The 22038-nt window shown below is 31.6% G+C and overlaps 1 protein-coding gene and 1 long non-coding RNA gene across 2 annotated transcripts in view; one reads left to right on the plus strand and one right to left on the minus strand.

The window, feature by feature from the left end:
• Positions 1-22038, minus strand: part of USH2A (usherin) — a 1130853-nt gene that overhangs the window by 729026 nt on the left and 379789 nt on the right. The gene's annotated exons all lie outside the window — the stretch shown is intronic.
• Positions 8168-16886, plus strand: LOC141511164 (uncharacterized). The gene is made up of 3 exons (XR_012475274.1): positions 8168-8279; positions 10915-11029; positions 16498-16886. It is a non-coding gene; the product is annotated as an uncharacterized LOC141511164 (long non-coding RNA).

Consider the following 22038-nt stretch of genomic DNA (forward strand, 5'->3'; position numbering starts at 1 on the left):
ATAATATAGGAGCAAAAGAAGGATGACTACTCTCCGCCACAATTATATGAAATTGTAAAAGAAATATCTAGTAATTAAATAAGAGAAAGAGATTAAGGACATAAAAATTAGCAAAGAAGAAATAAAAAATAAAACTTGGTGACTTTACAGTTTATTTCAAAAGAATCTCAGAAAATCAACAACCAAAAAAAAAAACTAATCAAGAGGGGTGGCTAGGTGGTGTAGTGGATAAAGCACCGGCCCTGGAGTCAGGAGTACCTGGGTTCAAATCCGGTCTCAGACACTTAATAATTACCTAGCTGTGTGGCCTTGGGCAAGCCACTTAAACCCATTTGCCTTGCCAAAATCTAAAAAAAAATACCCCACTAATCAAGATAACTGTTTCAGAAAATAAGAGCACACAAAAGTAATTTTATAACAGTAAAACAACTGGAAGTAAAAAAATAAAATTAAAAGTTCTATTTATCAAAGCTACAATTTTTTTTCAGATACCTGACTATCTTTCAAGGGATATTCAAGATGAAATAAAGAATGGCTTAAATACATGGAGTCATATTCATTTGTTTTGGATGTATTATGCTTTATAGTAAAACTGATTATACTAAATTAATATATAGATCTAGTGTCATGCCAAACTACAAAGAGAATATTTTATAGAGCTAGACAAAATAAAAAAAAATTCTTTTGGAAGAACAAGTTCTATAATCTTAAAGATAGTTATTAAAAATAAGAAGCATTTAAGTGGCACTAGAATTTTGTGACCTCATAATTTTGTGAGATATATAGTGTATATAGTGTTATTCCTATTTTGCTGATGAGAAAAGAGAATTTCAGAGAAGTTAATTGCTGTTTTTAATGTATGTCATACTGGAACTGATGGTCATTAAAATATATTTCTCCATGTCTTTCAGTCTATGAGTCAATCTCAGATGACTTTATTAAGTTCTTATTTAGGTGCCATACATTCTGTTAAATATTTAACATCTTCCCCCCCCCTCAGAGAGAGAGAGAGAGAGAGAGAGAGAGACAGAGAACTAACTGAATGAACATTCCAGAATAAGATAGAAGGGAGAAAAAGAAAAATTCTAAAATAATTTTTTACATTTAAATATACATAAATATGAATGCTTATATTTTTAATAACAATTGTATACTTAATCTTGTAATATGTTTAAATATAAAATATCTCCCTATTATAAAATGAAGTATATATTTTATTGAAGTTATGTATTATCTATTATTTTATATTGTATCATTTGCTGTCATATAACCTTTATTTCCAACTATATTTATTCACATCTACTCAGTAAGGAATTTCTTGAAACAAAGAATGAGAAAAAAGAAGGAAAAAAACAAACTAGAAACACATCAATTGGTATTTGTTTATGTAGTACTACTATATTGTATATAGTATATATTTATACATGCAAATGTTTTACAATGTGTGAATACATGTAGATATATATTTGTGCATATATAAATGTATATATGTATGTAGTTATATGTTATATGTGTGTTATGTATATGTATAAATATAGGTATGTGTTCTTGTGTTTGTACATATACACATATACTAGTTGATATTTTGGTTAGGTTTATTGATTTTTTCTTTTTCATTTATATATATTTACATATACTGGTTCATATGTGGTTTTGGTTTTTTAAATCATTTTTTGTTACAAGAAGTAACTTTCTAAGTAGATATGGAAGTGGAATATGTATGGAAATGAAAGTCATATAAAAACAAATGTTACAATATACTTTTTAAATTAACAGTAAATATATAATTTAAAAATTCTATATTCTAATGCTGAATATAATATGAAATATATGTGTGTGTGTTCAATTTCTATATTATGAACCATTCTATTCTTTAGATATTTTTTCTCCCTCTATCTTTTTTCTAATGTCTAGCCAATTATATCTGTCTATTATTGGTAGACGGGGAAAGAAATCCAGGACCAAAGTGAAAGTACTAACGGGCTTATTATATTTAGAAGTGGAAGGGGCCATTAGCAAACATTCCAGTTTTACAGGTGAAGGAAACTTTTTGAAAAAAAATGATTTGTTCAAAATTATAAAGTCAAGATTTATACCTAAGCTTTTCAATAACAAATACAGTACATTTTCCAATATATAATGCTTAAAACTTTCTCTTCTCCACTCCACTTCAAACATCAATTCTCTCACTTCATTGTGTTCTGCCTACACCTCGGTTTTACAAAGAGGTGGTCCTTCTCTTACCAAGACATCCCCCAAAATGTATCTTTGAATCCATTCCATCAAGATTGCTGATGATTAATCATCCCTATTTCCTTAGTTGGATCAAATAAAAAATTATCTATTTGGTCTTTAAAACCCTTCACAGGGGCAGCTAGGTGGCGCAGTGGATAGAGCACTGGCCCTGGAGTCAGGAGTACCTGGGTTCAAATCTGGCCTCAATCGCTTAATGATTACCTAGCTGTGTGGCCTTGGGCAAGCCACTTAACCCCATTTGCCTTGCCAAAAGAACCTAAAAAAAACCCTTCACAGCATGACCCCTTCTTATTTTTCCATCATCATTTCACTTACTCCCCTCCAGTCTTATGCATCTACCAACACACTCTACATTATAACTCAATGCCCCCCTCAACTAATCCCATGTTTGGAATGTTCTCCCTACTACTTGGGTCCCCTGGATTCCCTAAATTCTTAGCTCAAATACCACCTCCTACAAGATGACTTTCCTATGCCCCACCCTACTCCCTACACTGTCCCTCTGAGATTATCTCTTTACAGTATTTGTATACACACACACATATATTACATATTTTCTTGTGTATTTTAATATGCATTAGAATATCAACTCCTTGAGGGTAGATTTTTTTTGCCTTCTTTTGTATGATTAGTACTTAGTCTACTGCCTATTATATAGAAAGAACTCAGGAAATCTTTGTTAACTTATTGACCAAAAAATAGAAAGATATCTTTCATAGGCTATTGTTGCCTCTATAACACTTTTGTTCTTTCTCCCCTCAAAACATTCATGATTGCCACTTAATCTCTCTAACAATATGTCTTTTCAGCTGTAAAATGGGGTCAACTCTACCCACATTGCCTACTTTCTGGGATTGTGAATAGTAAAGTATTGTGTTATTTTTAAACCACTGTATAAATTGGAACAGTCACCAACTGAGACATACTTCCAATCTAAGTTCTAATTATCTGCCTTTAATACTGTTTCATTTTGAAGGGCTGAGTCAGGGATACCCTTCTGTGAAATGTTGTCATTTATGTCTTATCACTGATGCTTCAGTTAGAATTGTACACAATTAAATTTATTGATCCAAATAGTTGGGGAAAGAGCTGACAGCACAATTTTAGAATACTATAGGAAAGCTGCCCATATAGATTTAGTAAGGCAAGCACCATAGAGAAGTGGATATGAAATTGCAAGAAGACTACCAGAATAATGTAAAAGAGACAAAAATCAAGTAAGGAGGAGGAGAGTGACTTAGAGTCACTAGCTAAGAGATCTCCATGTATGAAAAGTATGATATAAACAATGGATCTGAATGCCAAAGAGAAAGTTCTGTGATCAGAGAAGTAAAAAGTCAAGATATAGTGTCAGAAGTGTCAGAAACCACTCCAAGAAAAAGAAAACAAATATAGAATAACTAACAGCTTGATACTGCTTGAAAATTATCTCTCAGTCAACATCCATGACAAATTTGGGCAAGAAACTATTAGCTACCAAACAAACATTCTAGAGAAAAGAGGTTTTGTACTAAAATCCAGATTTGTGACTCATTGGATGGCCAGACTTTTGCCTAAAATGAATCCTTAAGGTAAACATCAAGAAGGCATGTCATCCCCTAAAAGTCCAACACCTAGGAGGCTTTGCTTCTTAACTGAAGACATACCAGCATGAGTAGGCTTACCAAAGGTAAGTAGAGGGAAGAAAGCATAGTGCCCCTCTACCCTTCCACCAGGTTGTCATGCCCATATGAATCCTATCAAACACACCCCTCTCTACCCCCAAATTACCAATCTAACTTCATTGCACAGTTCACACATATACTGTCTGTCTTTGATATTATGCAACACAGGACACCTGAAGTCAAGTTTAGATCTGCCTTTTGTTGACTTGGTGAATTCTATTGGATTTCTCTCTAACTTGACATAAGGCCATCAATCATCATTATTTTAGTTTGATGGCCCAGATGGGTTTAAACCTACCTGACTATACTTTTATCTATCCTATATATCTTCAATTCTCATAAGATACTGTCAAATGATATATTGAAACCCTCCAAAATTAAGTCTATTTTATTCACATTCCAAGTTATTCCTGTCAAAAATAAAAGAAACAAAGCTGGTTTGAAATGATTTGCTTTAGCTGAATTCATGCTAACCAAAAGTGATCACCATTTCCCTTATTCACCAACCAATGTTTAATAATGTATTCTAAATTTTTCCTAAATTAAAGTCAAGTCCTCTTAACTGGGGGGGTTGAAATTAACCAATCAATAACTGCCTGCCCTATGAAATAAGGGATAAGATTTAGATGTTCCTAACATCCTAAAAATGTGGTTTTCAGCATTAGTGGAAACTTTCAATCAACTAATACATTTTGTATTGTATTTGAAGAGTATTATTTTTCTTCCTTCTATTAGAATTTTAGTACTTGCTGATTTCAATCAATAAATTGAAAAGGAAGAGAAGGGAAAATCTAAAAACAATAAAATTGAAATTAGACACCTTTTGCATAGACTGGAGAATAACTAATATTTGGACTAGAATTTGGTCATCTATTATCTCAAAAATAAAAATGAACAGGAAAGTAAAAATTAGTCAATAGTTAATGCTCATTATTGCCTATTCTTAAATAAACATGAATGAGGAACAAATTATAACCCTCATCTGCATAGTTGTACAAGCTTTTCAAAATACTTTCCTTATTTAACCACTGAACTATTGGCAAACACCTGGCATTTTTAATAATGGGTTTTAATGAACTCCAATTACATAAGCATAGTATAATAGAAAGGGTCAAACTACATGGCTCAACTCTATATAGTTATTTAGTTATACTATATATTTATAAACATATAAGTATATCTGTATAAATTTATACTTCTAATTATTGAAGCTAAAGAAATAATATAATATATTAAAATATATGAACTTATTTCCTTCCACCAGGCAATCCAAAAGTTTTCAGGCAATGGACAAAATAAAATTCCAGAAACTTCAGAACAAAGTCTTTCTATTTAGATTCTAACATCCCTCTTCTGCTGTTGAGAAGTGAAGGAATGTCAACTATTCTAGCCTTAATGTCCAGATGACATGCATTTGTATTAGCTCTTGATGATTCTGACTTTTTGTTCATTATTCTCTTTTATGCAAACAAGTGCAGAGGATATGATTCCCTTCACTCATGACCAGACTTGATGTCTCAAATCCTCTCTTAAAAACAAGGAATTAGGTACACACAGGTACACTTAACATCACTCCATACCCCCTATTTATCTTTACTCTTTACTTTTGTTTACTGGTATCAACCTTGGTCATATTCACTGTGGCCCAAAACTCCCCTGCCCCTCCAAAATCCCTTTCTCCAGTCCAACCTGCTTTCTCAAAAGCTGAGTTTTTCCTACATTTTTTTGATCTTTCAAATTTTTGTCTGTTTGACCTTGACATAATTGCTTCTTTTACTAAGAAGATAGTAAAGTGATGGAGTAGATAGAGCACTGGTCATAGAGACAGGAAGACCTGAGTTTGTATTTACACTCATATATTTATTAAGTGTGAGACTCTTGGCAAGTCACTTAACTCCTGTTTACCTCAGTTTCCTCATCTGTAAAATGGGGATAATACTGGCACTTATTTTCCAAATTTGTTTTGAACATGAAATTAGATAACTGTAAAGCAGTAAGCACATTAACTGGCAAATAGTAAATGCCACATAAATATTAGATATTATTATGATTATATCCTTGTTTACCTCACTTTTCACATGCATAATGTGAGGATGATAAAAGCATCTACCTCAAAAGGTTATTTTTAGGATAAAATATTTATAAATTTTCTTGAAAGTTTCAAAGTTCTATATAAATTTTCGCTGTTATTATTATTACTACTAGTACTACTACTACTACTATTAGACCTTTAATTTCAGCATCCTATTAATCCATATTGCTTTTCTATGGTACCACTAACCAAGGATGACTCCCACTATGGAAGAATAAGATAAGTATATGTCTATTACATCAATCCTGGAAAAAAAAATGATTGATCCCTATGAGGGTTCAAGTGAGATGTATTGAGGAAAAAAATGAAGTAAGCATATTAGCTCCAGGACTTTCTGGTCCAGAACCAAAAAGTAGCAGGCACATACATATATGGAACTTCTGATGTTCTTTTAAAAGGATTTTTATGTGGCAATCTTCAGGTTTTGGGGACAGAAAAAGCTCATGCAACTTCTTTTGCTATTAAGACTATCATTGAAGATTATGAGTAACTTGGACCTTAAAATTTTATTATTTAAAACATGGGATCCCAACATAAGACAGAAACCTCAAATTCACAAGTATCACTGAGAATTGACCTAACTTGACATGGAATATGTCTATGGAATGGTAATCTTGCTCAAAAAGAACTTACTTTAAAAGGAAGATAGAATAGCACTGTATACTAAAAAGATATACTCATGAGGAAATTTATGATCCAGAGAAATGATGGAGAGAGAATTTTTTGAGAATCAGGAAAAGGAAAAAAGGTGATATCAAGAGAATATATTTTCTCATAATCCAGGCAAGTGTTAAAAACCTGATTTGCCTTAAGGTTAATTTCACACTTCAAATGGTAAAGGAAGCAATGAAGGTATTGCTATTTTGAATCGCTTTCTGAATGACAAATAAACACATATTAATGAATTCAAAATAATGGAAATGTTGGAGAGAAGTAACTATTCCTTCTTGAAATTTGGACTTCTTGAAGCCCATGATATTTCATAATTGTATTTGAATTTTTTCTTCTGTTTAACCATATCTCCAGACCCAGTTACTGGACTGATACTTTAAGTCAATGCCAGACTCCACCACCTCCCATAATTTGGACAGGACTTACCTGACCCAATCCCCTTTGAGTCATGATGACAATGGTCCTGATGTTGATTCTGTCCTATTGAATCTCTAGAACTGATATCTGAGACCAGGCCCCACCTTTTCCCATAATCCATCACTTCTATCTCCATATCTTCATAATGGAAAATTGCTGCTAGTCTTGCACCTATCTCTGTCTTCTGCTCCTTGAAAAATAACCACTTGCACTCATCTCTGTCTCCTGTTCCTTGCACAATGATACTAGTCTTTACAGGATGCTGAGATCCTGCTAGCCTTGGGACTCCATGAATATTCCCCACAGAGTCCAGGAAGATCCTGACCATTATCCCAGTGGGAAACAGTTTTCTACTTTGGCTATGACAGGAGTGTTAGCTTTACAATTTTGGGAAGTCTACGGGTTATACAAATAGTATCTGATCACCTCATAATTCAGTGACCAACTAGGCACTGAATCCCTAAATACCCAGTTCTCTCTGACTTTAGGCCCCATTTGCCAGATAATTGGTTTTTATTCCCCCCTCCTCATGCATTTCCATTCATAGACATCATGCCATCTTCTTGTGTGGTCTTGGACTAGACAGAGAAGTTCAGAAGTGTTAACATTTGATCATATATAATCACTGTTTTTCTGATTACATTCACTATATTTATATAACTTCATCTATGTTATCTAAGTATTCATTTAAATCTTAGCTGGGATGTTTATGAGGAAAACTGGGTCTACTGGAAGAACAGAAAAAGGGTCTTTACAAACTAAATTAGGAGAACAAGGGACCTGATTTAACAGAAAGAAACCAAAACTGTTTGATTGTTATTATACTTGTGTTTTCTCTACCAAGGAGAATAATCTTAAAATGAAGAAAACAGAACAAAAATAACTAATTGAGAGTTGATACTATAAATAAGGAAGGAGTTAGGTAAAGAAAAATGCTCTTGATGGAATCACCTAACCTAGATGAATTACATCCTTGGGTACAGAAAGGACTTAGAGAATCATTGTCTGTGACATTGGAAAAATCATGGAAAATGAGAAAATTACCACAAGACTGGAGAAGGGGAAAAAGTCTCAATTTTAAAAAAGGACAAAGGAAAAGAACTCTCTATCCTTCCCATGGACCAGCAAGCTTGACTAGGAGTATTGAGAAAATTCCAGAATGGATCTTTCAAGAAAGGGTTAGTAAACATCCAGGGAAAAAAATCTAAAATTACATGGTTCCATTAGGAACAGGTTAATCAAACAGGTTTCATTGACTTTTAGAACAGAAATGCTAACTATATAATAAAGTGTTATGTACGTAGGCTGCCCAGATTTTTGTTGAGATTGTAACAATGTTTCTGATAATAATCTCAAAGAATGGATAAAGAAACATGAACAATATGAGAATGCAGTTAGATTCAGAATTGGTTGGGTGACTGGACTCAGTCAGTGTTAATTGTTCCAGCTCAAGATCTTTAGTGAAGTACTTCAGGACTCTGTTCTTGGCTCTGTACTATTTTATATTTTTAATAATTTACTTGGATAAAAGCATAAATGGCATATTCAGCAAATATGCAGTTGATACAGGACCAAGGAACCAAGAGTAGCTAGGCGAAACATTGGACAGCGCATTGACCCAAGAGTCAGGCAGTCCCAAGTTTAAATCTGTCACTCCATTTGTTTCAGTTTCCTCAAATGAAAAATGGGAGTAATAATAGCACCTCCTTGAGGTTGTTGTGAGAATCAAATGAGACAATATCTATAAAGATATATGGCAGAATACTTGTGGGTGTCATATAAAGGTTAATTATCATCCTCATCACTATTGTTAATGCTAGCACATTGGATAGCAGAATGAGAATCTGAAAAGATCACCAGGCAAGAACATTTAGGCTGAATTTAGTAAGAAAATTCAATTAGAAGAAATTTAAAATATTTTATCTAGTTACAAAAGAATTGACTTAGCAAATATAGATAGGGTAGGTATGATTAGACACTATTATGATTGTCTATTACTCTGGAAAACATCTAGTGATTTTAGTAGATTAAAGGTTCAATATGAGTGAGCAATATAATGGAGAAGCCAAAAAATATTGATTTGGGCAATATTAATAGAGGAAAAACTTTTAAGAACAGAGGGAATAATATCACTATAATCTATCCTCATCAGCATTCAATGTGAATATTGTGCTCAGTTCGGGGCATCACAGCTTAAGGAAGATGATAATTTTAATAAACTGAAGAATGTCTGGAGCAGAGCTCCCAAAATGGTGAATGACCCAAAACCATGTCATGCAAAGGTCGGCTGAAGAAAATGATGTTCAGTACTGAGATATGGGAGAATACGATGGCTGTCCTCAAAAGTCTGATGTGCTGTCATACAGAGGAAGGAAATACATATGTACAAAGACACATGCATATACCTCTGAATATAAAACCAACATTTCATGATAAACTTTCAAATCAAATGCAAGAAAAATAGAATATTCTTGCTTTCAATATTTTAAAATTCATTTTAACCATAAAATGTTCATCATCTCCTTATATACCATAAAAATTACGATAATCTTAGTCAAAAACTATACAATTTTATAATATTATTTTGCATTTTATAATATACTTTTTTAGAACTTGTTTCAAGAAAATACTAAAATCTGGATTTAAAAAAATGACAGAATAGAATATGAATGTTCCAGATCAATTGGATTTTGAATTTCACTCCAATGAAGCAGTATACACAAGAGTTTGTGTATTTAGTAGGGAAATATAATGACTAGAGAGACTAGCCTAACTTATTATTTCCTCAGTTTCATAGATTTCTGTTCTACTTTGTAAACCTTGTGAAATGTTTCTATTTTAAGATAGTAAACATTTTAAGCCTTGACTTTATAAAGATCATAATAAATTCTAATATAAATGAGATAAATTTGTCACTGTGGATTCTTTTTATTCCCTAACAAAGTAGAAAAAACAATCTTTTTCTCATGTACTATTAAAATATGTTAGTATGCTATTCTAGAAGGTAAAAGACTTCAATCAATAATTGTTTATTAGACTAACTGAATATAATCTTAAAGGGAAAATGAACATTTCATGAAATAGAAAACTGAAAAAAAAGCAAGATCTGAAAAGATATTGTGAAATGTAAACACAGGAATCAAGAAAGATATGCAAATGATTTTGATCATTTAGAAGGGACTATACAATGATGAAGTGTTTATATTCTAATGGGATGAGAAGAAATAAGTAACTCATGAGATTAGTCTTCTAGGATCATAGGGAAATATAGAAGAGAAAGAATCAGAAAGTAGTTGTGTTATATTCTGATGATTTTAGGAAGAAGAGAGAAGCAAACAAAAACAGAAGAGAGAAGGAAGGAAGAAAAGGGGAGCACCCTAGGGAAGAAAAGTTATGAATGGAGTGATATTTCCTATTTCAAGTAATCAGGTTGCATGTGGAAATTAAACATGATGGAAAGCATGGAGGGAGCAATCGAAATATGAATCATGAAAGAAGGGATTAGAGGGACAAGTTACATACAGACCTCACAGAGACAGCTTATGACACAATAGAGTGCTGGACCTGGAGTCAGGAAGATCTGAATTCAAATCCAGTTTCTGATAATTACTACCTGGGCAAATCACTTAATTTCTGTTTGCCTCTGTTTCCTCACCTATAAAATAGAAATAATAATGGCACTCATCTTGAAGGGTTACTGTGAATACCAAATGAACTAATATTTGTAAAAGCTCTTAGCACAGTGACTGGTATATAGTAGGTGTAACATTAGTATTTATTTCCTTTTCTTTCTTTTATATGTTCCTCATAAAGAAGGACTGAATATGCTTTTGCCCACACACAAAGAGTCTGATGCATATACATCAATAGAAAATCAAATGGGGATAAGGAAAAGAGAAAGAGCATTAAGAAAAATTCATCTTTAAAGGTTGGTGCATGAAGGGAGAATTCAAGGTAATAAAGGGTAAGAATCTATGGTTTGTGGGCTGGACATGAAAAGGAGTGGTGGAATATAAGTAGTTTGCATCAAATATAAATCAATGTTACTAAACACATTCCTTATTGCTTGGTGCCATCTTCCTTTATTATGAGTATTATAGGAAAGAAAGAGAGAATTTTTTAAAAGATAAGATGATAGTAAACACACATATGCAGAAAAAATACACAGAAAACAATAATAAATGAATGTAAATGAGATGAACTCTCCCCCCAAAATGGAGGAGGTTATTAGAATAGATTCAAAAGCAGAATTCAACAAAATGAAAGTGTGTTTAAAAGAAACACATTAGAAAAGGAAAGTTTGACACAGAGATAAATAAAGGACTGGAGCAAAATCTAGTATGCTTCAGGTGAACTTTAAAAATAGTAGAGTAATCATAAGCTCAGGCAGGCAGACAAAAATAGATTTGATAAAAAGAGAAAAATAGGGAAATTACATTTCACTTAAACTGACTACAACAACAAACTAAGATTTCTACTTGTTATATATGCACCAAATGGCATAGAATGTAACGAGTCAAAAAATATTTAACATATAAGAAAAAATAGGCAATAAAACAATGATAGTCAAGAATATTAAATAAGCATCAGAAAAAAAACAAACCTAAGTAAATGATATACAAGAAAGAAAACAAAGAACTGAATATAACTTTTTAAGTTAGGTTGGTAGATTACCAGCAATTACTAAATGAAACAGGAAAAATATATTTCTTTCTCAGTAAAAGTACATGGCACCTTAAAAAATGATCATCTACTGAAGAAAAAAATATTTGCAATATGCTAAGATATCAAAAATATTATTTGCCAAAAAAATACAAACCCAATTATATACATATGTGTGTAAGTGTGTGTAATATACATATATATATATACATAATGTGACTGTGTACATATATTCACATATTTATACAAACATATCATATTAAAGAACCTTTGAATAAAGATTTACATTACTTGGGAACAATTATTTAATCATAATGTATTCATGAGTCAAAACATAAATCACAAAAAGATTAAGTTTCATTGAAGAAAATGCCAACACTGAGACAACATACCAAAATCTTTTGTGAAGTAAACAAAGAAGTCAATAAAGGAATACTTATATGTCAAAACACTTTGATCAACAAAAGGACAGATCACTAAATTGGACGTTCAATTTAAAAACTAGAATACCTATAAATTAATAATTCTAAATATGTACCAAAATAGAAAAGAGCAGATCAATGAATTGGGCATTTAATTAGAAAAAAACTAGAAAGTCTATAAATTAATAAGACTAAATATGACCAAATAAGACCAAAATAGAAATACTGAAAAATCAAAAAAAATTTAACCCAATTTAAAGCAAAAACATTGAACTAAAAATATTTTTTAAAATAATACAAGAAATTAGTTAATTTGATTTTTTTTAAAATCAAGAAAATTGTATATAATAAAAAATAGCAAAACAAAATGGTTATTTCAAAAAACATAAAATGCCCAGAAACTGAGAATTTATATAACTCAAACTTGGAAAATAGAAATTTTGCACACAATAATTGAACTCCCAAAGAAAACAACCCAAGTATAGATAAATTTGCAAATGAATTCTATCAGACATTTAAAAAACATAGTTCCAATATTATGTAACCACTTTGCAAAAAATTAAGGAAAATAGGTTCTATTGAATTCATTTTATGATATAATTGTTACATTAGCTATAATGGGATAAGCCAAAGGAAATTCTAGAACAATATGCCCAGTGAATATCTACCTTTTAAAAATAGGGAGAAAGAGAAAACATGTAAGAAAAAAAAAAGAATGGAAATATAGTTTATAGAATAAGGCATGTTAAATGAGGAAAAGAATAAACTTTTTTATTGTACCTAAATATATTCTAGGAACTAATCTAAGCACTTTTTACAAATGCTAACTCATTGGATCCTCATAAAAATTGATTCTTTTATTAAACCCATTTAACAGTTGAAGAGACTGAGATAAACAAAGATTAAGTGATTTGCCCAGAGTCATACAGCTAGTAGATTTCTAGGACCTAATTTGTACTCAGGTCTTCCTAAGGGCATATCCAACATTATTCACTGCATCACCTTTGTTGCCCTTAAAATTTTTGTATATAGACATTTGTTATAAGAAATTTGTTTTCTTTTCCTATAGGATAGGTGGTAGGAAGCAGATGCTATAAATATAAAGTTTGCATTAATTTGGAAATTAGATCACTATTATTAGCTTAGAACATTACTTATAAGTTATTTCCAATGAGATGGAAGCAATGTGTAAATACAATAATATGAAAACAAAACATAACTAAAACTTAAGAAAATAAAAGTTCATAAAAGAAGTCTGCAACTCATCAAAATATTATATGTTATGGTAAAGTATCATTTTTACTAGGAATATTAGCTCTGTTCAATATTTGACAAACTATATCTATAATATACCTTGTCAATAATCAAAGAAAAATAGAGATTGTATCCATAGATTTAAAGAACTTTTTCAAAAATTCACCAAAAAAATTAAATACCTATTCTCTCAAAAAGAAAAAAAAATTATAGATAGGAATAAATGAGTCTCATCTCAACAAGTTAAATAACAAATAGCTATTGCTTAATATTATGCTGGAAATGTTTGTAATATGAATACAACAAAAAATTGATTGAATAAGAATAGGCAAAGAGGAAACAAAGTATAATTTTTTTGCAAATGATATCAGTGTCTACATATATAATGCTATTACACTAACTAAAAATTAATTGCAGAGACGGCTAGGTGGTGCAGTGGATAGAGCACCAGCCCTGGAGTCAGGAGGACCTGAGTTCAAATTAGACCTCAGACATTTAATAATTATCTAGCTCTGTGGCTTTAAGTCACTTAATGTTAACCCACTGCCTTGCCAAAAAAAACCTAAAAAAAATTTAAAAACAAAATTATTTGCAATAACAGTTTCAGCAAACTAGAAAGATATAAAATAAAATGACCAAGATCATTAGACTTCCTATATATTATCAACAAAATGGAGCAGTGCAATAAAGAAAAAATGTGATAATGTGAGAGAGAGAGAGAGAGAGAGAGAGAGAGATGGGAGACAGGAAAAGAGAGAGAGAGAGATGGGAGAGAGAAAAAAAGAGAGAGAGAGATTAAAATTAGAATGTATTTTGCTTAGGATTCCACCTAATGAGACACACAAAGGAACTATATGTATAAAATACTCTCTACAAAAATAAGAACCAAGTAGGAAAATATTAATTCACATGCTTGAGTTATGCCAATATAATGAAAAAGTAAAAACTATCTAAATGAATTTACTTATTAAATTGGATGGTAGAGCAATTTACTAACTAATTTCTTTTGAGAGATAGAAAAAAGAAAACAATATGCAAGAATAAGAGGTGAAAATTCTCAAGGGAAATGATGAAAAAAGTGGAGAAAATGATGTCTAGATCTTTGTATCAGATCTCAAACTATTATCCAAGACAAAAATCATCAAAACTGGTATTAGTGAAAAAAATAAAATTAAAATAGAAAAATCAATAAGAAGAAATTTGGTCCACAATTTAAAGATAGCGTTAGTAATTAATAAAGCCAAAGATCTTATCTCTTAGGGTAAGGATTGGTTATTTTACAAAATATACTGGGGAAAATGAAAATTAGTCTAGCACTATTAAGTTTATAGGAAGAGTTGACATCATACATCACAATAAACTCCAAATAAATGGTTATATAACCTAGATATAAAAGGTTATATAATGGAAATTAGTTAGTACAGCTTTATCAGAGTCATGGATAAGAGAAGAGAGAAAGAGTGTATCATAAAGGGTAGATTTTGATTATGAAAAATTTTAATTTTTAAATAAAACCCAATAATAATATAATTAGAAGGAAAATTATTTTATGTAAAAATTCTTTCCACAAGTTACTCTAGTAAAAATATTATATTAAGTAGGTTTGTGTGTCTATCTGTGTGTGTGTTTGTGTGTATGTATTAGTTATGTGGTAGAGTACATAGAGTGCTAGCCTTATAGTCAGGATGATTCAACTTTCTGAATTCAAACCTGGTTTCAGATGCTTACTAGCTGTGTGACTCTGGGCAAGTCATTTAACCCTATTTGTTTCAGTTTCCTCATCTATAAAAAGAACTAGAGAAAGAAATGGCCCCCAAAAGGGTCAAGAAGAGTGGACTAAACAAGAAATATGTGTGTGTTTGTGTGTGTGTTCCTGTGTATGCATACACACACACACACACACACACACACACTATATATATATGTATATATATATATATAGTGTGTGTGTATGCTATATCATAAGTATCATATTCAAATACATATGAATAAAATGTGTGTGTGTGTGTAGAGGGGAGAAGAAGGACACTTAGCAATATCAGAGTCAATGTATGCAGTTTACTTTCTTTTTTAACTAGGATTGTGTTTTTCTTTTTTGGTGGGAAGGAGGAGCTAGCATTAATGTTGTCTGGGGTTTGGAGTGAAAGGAGAAAAGAAAGGAGGGCTATTGAAGCATTTTTTTAAATAAAGTTCAGAAATTCAGAATGAAAAAGTCAAGAAAAATGATTTTAAAATAACATCCTTAAGTTATTATATACTTTTTAAAAAGCAAATGTCCTTAATAGGGTTTAAAGTTTTTCAGATATAGGTTTTATTTATGCACATTAAGTTAACATTTTTAATGTGCTTTTATTAAGTAAAATAAAAAGCATTTTCACTCTTATTTGGGTGCAAAGTAAAGTAATGATGCTTGAAACCCTCACTCATTTGTGTTAGACAACTAATTGGCTAGGTCCATAGAATTTGTCGCGTGCCACATACTGTTTGAGGCTCCTGTTCTTTGGAGAGAACAAAAAGACCATTGAAAAGATCATTATATTTGCTCAGCAAAACGGATTACTTCCAAGTATAAAACCACAACATTCAAAAACTTTGGAGGGGAAGAATATAAGGCATAAATTTACTCTTGTCAAAAATCTCAAAGTCTATATAGTTATGAGATGTTATATGTCACTCAAAATTCAATTCCTGGATTTATTATTTGACTTTTCCAGGAAACCTAAGTATTATCAGTGCTGAGCCTAGAAATGTCTTCCCTTAAGAAATATCCAAAATGGAAATCAAAACTAGGCTTTATTTTTTTATTTTATTGTTATGATTATATGCCTAGTATATTGTAATCCTTAAGGGCTTTCAGAATGCTAGCTATAATTATTATTATTATTAATAAAATAATAAATAATTACAATGAAGAATATCAAAGAAAATTAGAAGGAAAGAGTAATAAAATAATAATAAAACAGTATCATTTATAATGCTTAAAGTTTGTAATATGCCTTGAATATATTAACTTATTTAATCTTCATAGCTTGGTGAGGTGGATGCTATTATTTTTCAGATGGTGAAATTGAACCTGAGAAAAATTAAGCCACTTGCCCAAGATCTATTACAGAATGTCTGCCTCAGTTCCTCATCCATACAATGACCTGAAGAAGGAAATGACAAACCATTTCAGTATCTTTCCAAGAAAATTCCAAATGGAGTCATGAAGTATCAGCTACAATTGAAAAGACAGAACAACAAAAGCAAAATCCTGCTCAGAATGTAGTTCAAGCATGCTGGCTAATTACTTTTGAACTCCAAGAAGAAATACTGGGCAATGGAAATCGTTTTAGCAGAAAAATGATGTTCTATTTTGGATATGTTGGGTGTGAGACACCTTTGTGTTATCAATGTCCAAAAGGCATTTGGTAATGAGTAGTCTGTCTCTCTAGGGAAACAAACTGATGCTGGATATATAGATGTGAAGATTGTTTGCAAAGATATGATAATTAAAGATAAATTTCCCAAGTGAGGTTCTATTTAGTGAAAAGAAAACAAGATAGAAGTTTAGGCGATACCTTATTCTCCTCATTTCACTCTACAACCAGTGATATTGGCTTTCTTACTGTTCCTTGCACATGACAATGTGTCTCCATCACAGAGTTAAGTTAGTCAGTCAACAAGCATTTGATAAGATCTTATTGTGTTTTCCAGGCACTCTTAAAGATGTTGAGTTTATAATGAAAGGGTAGGGAAAAATATACCTTCCAGAATCTCACATTCTAAAGAAGGAGGCAACATGCCAAAAAAAAATGGCTCAAACAAAATACATACATTTTAAATGGAATGTCACCTTAGCTAGAAGGCTCTAGTACTTGGGGTGGGAAGGCCTTGGAATTTACTTGTTTGAGGCAGAATTTAAGTCGAGTCTTGAGGAAAGCCAAGAACTGGAGGTTGGGGAGAGACCATTTCAGGTAACTCAAGTTCAAAAGACATACAGAAATTCATGATGTAAGAGACCTCAAGGAGTGGGCAGGAACAAGAGATTGTTCAGACTCCCAAACCACAGGTTAGGGGTTAAAGGGAGAAGGATATCCAGAGCCACAATGAAACAACAATAACAGCAGTAGGATGAAAAGGCCAGCAGAGTTTTGAATGCTAACTCTGATTCAAAGAGTGTCAGTCCATCTTACAGCATTTAAGAATTATCTATTGATTATCATGTATTGTGCTAAGCACTGGACATCCAAAGAAAGACATAAGACAGTCCCTGCCATCAAGGAGCTCACAATCTAATGACTATGACAGCATACTCAATATCATTGTGCTATACTCACAATGAGATATTAGCAGAAGATTTAGTTAAGGGAAACATCACTAAGATCCTGGGCATTGGCAACTTTTCATAAACCTATTTACTGCACCATAGAGAGAACTCTGCAGTGAATTCTGATGAGAAGCATTACACAAAATAAGACTTCAACAAAAGTCCTTTGCACTATGATAGACAGAAGAGATTTGGCACATAGTCCAAGTTAAAGAGGGATTTTCAATGAATATATCCTGCAGATACTCCTGTCTGTGGATGGCATTGTGCTGACTGGATCTAGTCTAAGAGCATTGTAAAGTCTCATAGAAGAGAGTTTAATTACTCAAGGAATTTGACCTAACCATCTACAAAGGATAACAAAAGAAAATGAATAGTATCTATTGCTTGAACTGCAACATGCATTTGTATGGATATCTTATAGAGTTTGTCCATCAGCATATACTTCTGGGACATATAGTATAAATGGACAATGAGTTAAACCTGGAATTGAAAAGAACAGACTGTATTGCATTCAGGAAACAGCAAGGTTACTTCAATCAAAGCCTTCCTTTTAGTACCAATAGACAGTTTGACTTAGAAGGCAACAATCTCCAAAGAACAGAAAAATAATATTATAAAAAGGTCCATGGAGAGATGAGCAAGTTGCAACATATGACCAATGATGAACTCTGAATAACAGAAGCAAAACATGTCATCAAGGACAAATATAAAAATAAGAGAAGATAGACTGTTCACACAACCAGCATTAGAGATTATAGTCAGTGTGTACCAGTGTGCTACTATAGTACCTTTGTGACAGGAAAAATCAAAAAAGGTTTCAAAATGTTAGTTGATGTCTGTGGAGGTGAATTCATGGAAAGATAGGATAAGAGGTGCACATACTGGACACAGGCAATGATGAATTCAAATTTGCATCTCTAGAGAGAACTTTCAAATCTATGAGATTACATTTGCATATTTGTGTACTTTTAATATGTACTATGAATTTAGATAAATGATAATCTCTCGAATTGCCTAGAGATTTTCTGTAAACAGACTGATATGTTAAAATGATATAAGGTAAAGAAATCATAAATATTTTCTTAGCAATACAAATTTAAAGCAAAAATAAGCCAAAAATGATATATTCACACTAAAATACTTTATACTATTTTTAAACAACCTGGTCATACTATTCTTTCCATTATTACAAAAATGTTCATTTTTATTGGAAAAGAAAACCTTTTTGAAAAATTCAAGTATTGAACTCCAAGAGAAAACTTTCCTAATTTGTCAAAGTTATGCATATGATTATTATGATAAGTAAATTTCTAAGTTTAATATTTTAGACTTTTCTCCAAAAGAAGTTATTTTTACTTTTATTTAACATTTCCAATGCTTGATTTAGAAGTTGGGTTGTCACCACTTTAGGGCCAAAGGAACAATAATTTTCAGGGGAAATATTAGGCTTGGAATGAGAAAGCTTGTTTTATTTCTTTTTTTAAAAATTTTTTCTATTTCCATTACTTAATAGTTATGTGACCCTGAATCAATCACTTTAATTCTCTGAGTATCAATTTTTTCATCTATAGAAGGAGTATAATTATACTACAAGCCTCTTAGAATAAGGACCTGAGGAATGATTTAATATAAGATGTTTCATAATTGTAAATGTGAGTTACTATTTTGATTATTTGCTATTTCCTAGATAAATTTTTATTTAGAATATAATATTTTTAATTGGAATAGTATTTCTTGGAGTATATAATTAGGAAAATAATTGTGTTTTTTAATTCATTTGACATTTCTAGGGAGCATATTAATTTTGGAACAGAAATGTGGGATAAAATGTTGGTCAGAGTTGAAGTATGGCATAATTTTAAGATCTTTTCAAAATAATTCTACTAATATTATGTAAAAACTAGGAAAAGGCTAACTAGGTCAAACTAAAAGGTTGACTAAGCTTACATACAATAATGATGAATGAATGAATTGAACATAGCAATTTCCTACAAAAAAGTTTGTAGCCGGAGACAAAAAGGGATCACCTTGATTCAGACCTGATTTTTTTCCTATATTAAAATGACTAATTTGATACCTGTTTTTATTTTTTTTGCCACCCTATTATACTCACCACTGGTAAAACAAACAGGACATTTTAGCTTTAATCTTCTTACTACATAACCCAAATAACTTCAGTCATGTTTGCATTAATGCTGCATTAATCATGTTGTTGCGTATTAATGAGTTTTCAGGCTATGCTAATTACTGTCATAGATTCTGCAGCAGCCCATTAAATATACAAATTACAGAATTAAAGAGCCAGAGCTCTTCATGATTAATCTCTAAATGGAGAAAAACTAATGATGTCTGTACAAAGTTTCTCTCTACTTTTGGCTGAGTGAGCGCGGTGAACAATCAATTAGCCTATTTGAAGAATAAGAAGATCTTTCATATCAACTGATTTTATGTAGGTTTTTTCATTTGACAGCAGTCACATTCATGTTTACCATAAGATGGATTTCAGTTTTTTAAACTTGTTTCTAGGTTTATCTCTTTAGACCCCTGGAACTCTCCTATAACTTCTTGCTACAGAACATATTTTGATATTAGTAAAGTCCATCTTGGACTTCTTCCAGAAGGACTTCACTACTCAAGTACCAAAAGGACAGCATTATAAAATAGCTACATTTATCAGGTGTTCCTGTAATATGTACCCTAAGGAGAGCATTAAGAAGGCTGTGCATGGAACAGTAGAAAGAGCATTAGACTAGTAAAAGTGAATTTGAAGTCTCATATTTGTCACAAAATACCAGCATAATTTTAAGTGAAACAAATTGACTCCCTGGATCTTATTTTCCATATTGTTAAAATAAGAAGGTTGGACTAAATGACCAAGGACTCTTCAAGCTCTAACAATCTATGAATCTAGAATATATTTTAATTTATTTTTAATCTTAAAGGAAGAAACCTGGTACTATATGACTAGACTATAGTAAATCTCTTTTCATCAAGGTCAAGGGTTTTATTATAGTCATTTATAATAATCCTTGATATAAAAAAAGCAAGACACTTAGGTTCATTTCATAGAATCAAATCATTTAACATTGATTGAAGAAGAATCTATTCCCTGGGAAAGGCTACTCCCAATGTAGTCCAATGTAAACACAGTCAATCAAAATCTTATTTCATTTTCACTTATAGAAGTACCATGAAGATAAATTAACTTTAAAAAAAATTCTACTTGCTGATTATTGGTGTATATTAGTCAGTCAAGGGACCTTAGCCTTGACATTTGTTTATATAAACCTACAAAATATAGAACCATAGAGAGCCAGAGATGAAAAGCATCTTAACTATCTTCTAGACTGACTTCTTTGTGTTATAAATTATAGAAATACAGGCCTGGGGACATTAAATGATTTGACTAATACCACATCTTTTTATTTTTATTGATATCATATTTTTCCAAATACATGTTATGAAAGTTTTTCAACATTAATCCAGATGCATATGTATATTTTTAAGTTATAAAATTTTCTTCCAGCCTCCTTTCCCACCTCCCTCCCCTCAGTGGCAGTCAGGTTAATATTATACATACACATATGTGTTAAACATGTTTATAGATTAGTTATTTTCTGTATGAGGAATAAGAATTAAGGGAAAGAAATGCATAAGAGTTTTATTTTTAAGTGAATGTAGTGATCATCAGATTCTAAAGAATTACTTTTATTTTGTTTTTCTTCCTCTGGATAGGTACAGCATTGTCCATAGATAGTCTAATAAGGTTGACCTAGCTCTCTGAACTGCTGAGTAGAGCTGCATCCATCAGCGTTAATCATCTCACAGTATTATTGTTGATGGGTACATTGTTCTCTTGGTTCTGCTCCCTTCACTCAGCATTAGTTCCTATAATTCATTCCATGCTTCTCTAGAGTCCAGCCATTTGTTGTTTCTTATAGAGCAACAGTATTCCATAGTATTCATATACCATAACTTGTCTAACCATTTCCCAATTGATGGGCATTCCCTCAATTTCCAATTCTTTACCACTACAAAAAATATTTTAGAACATGTGGGACTTTTCAATTTTTTATGATTTCTTCTGGATTTAGGTCTAGAATTGGAATTGCTAGGTCAAAGGGTATGAACAGTTTTATTGCTCTTTGGGCATAGTAATACCACATCTTTATTTCAGGTGTTTCTTTAAATATTTCCAATGCTATGCTTCCAAATAACTATAATTTTCAGATAATGTTATCCCTGCAAATTTGTTTAAATGATTTTTCATATGTTTCTGTTATATGT

The sequence above is a fragment of the Macrotis lagotis genome, chromosome 2 (assembly GCF_037893015.1).
Source record: "Macrotis lagotis isolate mMagLag1 chromosome 2, bilby.v1.9.chrom.fasta, whole genome shotgun sequence".
In the NCBI taxonomy this organism is placed as follows: domain Eukaryota; kingdom Metazoa; phylum Chordata; class Mammalia; order Peramelemorphia; family Peramelidae; genus Macrotis; species Macrotis lagotis.